This window comes from Lepeophtheirus salmonis, chromosome 9 (assembly GCF_016086655.4).
Source record: "Lepeophtheirus salmonis chromosome 9, UVic_Lsal_1.4, whole genome shotgun sequence".
Taxonomy (NCBI): Eukaryota; Metazoa; Arthropoda; class Copepoda; order Siphonostomatoida; family Caligidae; genus Lepeophtheirus; species Lepeophtheirus salmonis.
In genome coordinates, this window is record NC_052139.2 from 20,115,316 (window position 1) to 20,120,557 (window position 5,242).

Sequence of the window (5,242 nt, forward strand, 5' to 3'; positions counted from 1 at the left end):
TTTAACTCCTCCAAAACATTTTTCAAATTTTTGTTTCAATTTTTTATTAGCGTGCACATTATACGCAAGATTTTTATAATTTTACATAAGCCACCAGACTAAATTATGAAGTCCATAACCCTCATGAATAACTCAGTTCAAGAAAGAATAGATGAAATGCCAGAAAACATCTATAATATAAATTGTGCAATATCTTTCTACAACATCATTTAGCTTGCAATTTAGATGAGTCAATTTTATCAAGAAATGTATATGTTCCTCTCGCTTATGTTTGTATTTGTCAAAGATGAAAAGTTGGTTTAAATAAATAATTTTTGTATGAAATCTAATGATAAATACCAACAGAGAGTTGGTATTTAATATGATGGATTATTTTTTCCAAGAGAAAAGCATCCACTTGCGAACATTCAAGGGGTGCTATAGGTGGTGCACTATCCAAAGTCGTCATCGTTGCTTCATCAGTTTCTTGAAAAGTCGTACCTGGTGTACTTGCAGTGCTTTGTGGAATCCCCAGGCCACATCTGGTAGCATAAAAATCTTAGTGGTCGACTAAACATACAGTTATTACAGCAGTAAACAAGATCCTGGCTCATTCTCTCAATTCCAGACTGTTTCGACAGCTTTACGTTGATAGAGATTAATAGTTTTAACGTTTATTGCTATACACAGAAGTTACATGGGTATCGAGGAAAACTTCAGCAAACTTTTTGTCCTATTTGTTAAACTTTATACCTGACCTGAAACATACGCGAGATATATTTTAAAATAGAATCTTTTATCAAAATGAACAAATCTTGTGAATATTATTATTATTTCTAAATTCCTCTTTAGTTAGAAACTTAAAGGACTTTAGATCCTATCAACAATCAACCCCATTTACAAATCTACTATATATTAGCTAAATTTATTAGTTTTAAGACCGTTAAGTATATTTTTTGTAAAACTTTTGCTAAATTTTACATTTTCTATTTTCTATATAAAGATCTCTTCCTCTCTTATTTGACTTCAGTTCAAATATGAAAGAAATTAGAAGACTTCTTGAGTCGAATCACATTCATGAGAATTGTATCTTTACAATGAGAACACGCAAAATAATAGTTTCATCGAACAATAGAGGACGTATCAAGTTGTGAACCCCAAACACAACGGTTTACGTTTTATAACTTTGTTACAGAGTCGTTATTAAAAAGGTGTCTCACTCTCCAGATCCAAACACCCGAATGGAAAGGACAAGGAAAAAAAACTTCATAATATAAACTAAACTAACCAAAAGTTAATTATGGAGCTCACTTCCTTCACTCACGAATTAGAGTAAGGGAATGTAGGTAAAAAATAATTTTAATTGAATTTGAGTCAATTAAGAAGAACAGGGCTTCAGTAACTCACCATCCACATGAGAGGATGAAGATCCGAAGAATTTGATCACCTCTTAATGACTGACGATTCAATATGAGTTTTGAAATTAACACAAACCCTCCCTTAGAGGGGGCGCTAGAAGTTTATGTTGAAGCCAGAAAAAGTTTAGAAAACCTTTCTTAAATTAAATGAGATTTAACACACAACACTCAAATCTTAATCCAGTAAAAATATCTGGCCTGGGTTATAGTCTAAATCCATTACAGAAAGCTACCCGAAGAAAATGAATTAATTATAATTTGTAAAAAGGAATGGACAAGCGTTAAGATATGTCAATACTTGATAAAAGGATATGAAAATGACTTATGCCAGTTATCAAGGCTAAAGCGATGCTCAAAATGTTAATTAAAATTATTTAGTTATTTTTTTTCTAAACTAGCCACCCTAAGCGGCAATGATGGCTTCCAGGTGGCGGTGGAAGGCCTGATACTTGCTGCAGATGTATTCCTCTGTCATGACGTCCCAGTGCTGGCTGATAGTGGCTTTGAGGGCATCAGTGGTTGGATGACGGACACTGTAAGCCTACCACTCGGCATGGATCCAAAATATGTAGTCGACGGGTTTGCATCAGGACGATAGGGGCCCTAAAAGTGTGGAAAAAGAGTTCAAAGGACATATTCAAAAGAGTCTCGCAACGGAAAAGATTGGTTTCTTTCATTGCAGGTGTCAAAAGTAGCCTTTCCACCCATACAAAGTGTTTTTTCATCCCCTTGTTTGATAGCTCTCTGAACAGTCTGGCGTGAAATCCCAAGATCTCCTACATGGGCCCTCATGGAAATTGAGAAGATTGCCCTGGGCTGTTTCCTTTAACTCCTCTGGCTGTTTGGCTCTATTGACAGAGCCCTTCTTCATTTCGTAAGTTTCAGACTCGGTGACGGCGTAGACGGTGGTCTTGGAAAAGCCCAACTGCTTGGAGTGCGAGAATGGATATTCGTCGATCACGTTCAAGGGTCATTTTATCGACTTGCACGTAAGGTAGAGAGCTCAAATTTGTTTTGATCTCAAACTAATTGTTAATGCTTTAATATATTGAAATACAAATTAATTTCATTTGCTGAAACTTCATTATTTTTTGAAGTAGTAAGTCTTTAGATTTCAATGGACCACCCGGTATATTAAGTAGCAGTCTAAGCTACGTAAGAAAAGAACGTGACTTGAAAGTTCAATGTAAAAATCATCTCTTAAGTGAATAATAAATAATGAAGAAGGAAAAAGGGAAATGAGGTAGAGTGCCTTTCGAGAACAGAAAAGACCATTTCATCATTTTTTACTTTAATAAATTAATTCTCGTAAATATAATTTTTATAAGTCTTATAAAGTATTTTTGAACCCATATCTCTAGTAGATTGAGTTTAATGTATTGTAGACTTTTCAGGAAATACATCATTGTTATAAAATCATTATTCATAACACATTTGATTAGCTCTCTACGACCAGACTATAAGGGGTCCTTGACTCACTTTTGGGTTACGGTGTACCAAAACAGGGTACTACTTAATTTTTTTCCAGTAAATTCATTCCGAGATATTTCATTCCTTCTTTAAACATGACTATAATCCAGAGCTGAACTGAAAGCAGGTGAGAGTGCCTGAGAAAAACTGCTTATAATGTACGTAGATATAAAATGTCAAAAAAGGAAGGGATGATAAAATTGATGAGAAGGAGTAGAAGTAGTGATAGACGATAGTAGGGGAAGAGTAATGTGAGGATTTACGTCTACTTCACAAAGTATGAACAATATCTACAAATCGGGATTTCATTCTTACTCAGCATTAAATATTTATGATGACATCATTTCCAAACCATAAACATCATAAATCATTCATATTAGTATCCCATCCATCACTAATCATTGCCAGAGCTGACTGCCCAGGCCTCCTTGTACATACCTACATAAAAACTACTAACTAATTTTGATCGTATTACGTCACTAAATATCCCTCTTCACAGAGGGAATGAAATGTACTATATTATTACTCGGAATGAAATCAACGACAGCGCCTAATGAGAAACACTACACACACAAATAAATAAAATATCATATTTCTATGTAAACTTTAGATATAGACATTGCATTTAATGATAGGACGGATCCTCATTTTCTCAGATCAGAGTCGGTTCGGATCGTTAGACGTAAATATTTGAGTAAATTTTGGATACTCATATTTTATGATACAGATCTGACACCAAAATTAGACAAATACTTGTCTCGAATTTAATGAGCATTTTATAGAAAGTTCGCATCTAAATATAATAGGATCTGGATTAATGTTACATTTTTACTGATAACTGATGCCGAAACTATGATTAGCCCAATGATATTACTATTCAAAAAAGAAATAATTGTTATTACTTATTTTTCTTGTTATAATGGCATTAGAATAACTACGTGAAACGACTACTTATGTAGATGTCACTCAAAGTACTAATCAAAATAACTTCAGATGCTATATTTGATATAGATAAAATGATTTTTTTAAAACTAAGATAAAGTATTAAGTAATACTATAAACTATTTAAGATCAGAAAAATCCATTGCGAGTCATTTATAAGATCCGTAAAAGTTCAGGTACTCCAAGCCTGTTCAGATTTTGGATAATACCAATTTACCTATAACGTATCCAAGTACTTAGGATTTTAATCCAAGACCCGTCCTATCTTTATTAAGCAATACTATAATGTTTTTACGATCCGTAAAAAATCAATTTTCTGAACCCGGTCTTGGTCTCGGATCTTATGGATAATACAAATTTATTTATACCGTACAAGTAACTTCAAATCCAGGTCCAAGACATATTCTAACAATAATTACATATAAGTAGAAAAGGTCCAAGGGAATTGATGCTCTTCAAGGTGCCTATTTTTATCAAAAGCTACTACATCAACAAATAAATTATGTATCAATATATAAGAGAATACACTCTACAATATTATCGTAATATTTTATTACTATATTCATCTCAATTACCTTTAATATAGTTAATGCGTAATCCTTTTATAGAAAAAAGGTAATTTTTGCTTCTTTTTCAGGTAAAATTTCATCCATTGGCGCTTAAAAAAACAATTTTGAATAGAATGGAATATAAGTAATTACCCTAATGCACAAACGTACTCAAAATAAATTTATTCTGAAATATCCTTTTAAATTTAATTATCATGGGAATACTAAAAACCTTTTTTTATGGATAGGAAAAAGTTTTTTTTAACCTATACCTAATATGTGGTCCGTCAACATATCTCAATTTGTTCTAAAGTTATGATAACAGTTGACTCTGCCCTCTCAAAATTGCATGGTTTTTTTCTGTTATCTAGTATATTCTTTCTACTCAGTCTTGCTAAGATTGGTAAATCAATTTTTCAGTAATCATGTATAAAAAAAACCAAGGTGAATACATTACCTCCGTTCAACTTTGTTGGTAGTAGTAACTATGATGTCATCTATATAAATAAAACAAGGGTGTCTTGTATTTTTTCTGACTTATGAATAAATGAAAACGAGTCACTGGGTGCACTGTCTATACTGCTCCATGATGTATATCAAAAACATATTTTGATCAAAAAATAACTTTGCAGAAGTATTAATGAAATATTGCCGTGTTGTGCATGTATAACAAAGGCAGTGGTTACATTTGTTTTTTTTGTTATCGGTATTTTATGTATTTAATAATTCCTTTGCATTTTCAATATATGGATGTTAAGATTTAAATTAAATATAAACGTTGGTTGTAGAATCTAAAGGCTAAAGTACTCAGGGTATATCTTAGGGATGGGTTTCCGGTATTTTAATACCTGAAAATAACTTGTGACTACATATGCTTAATTATAA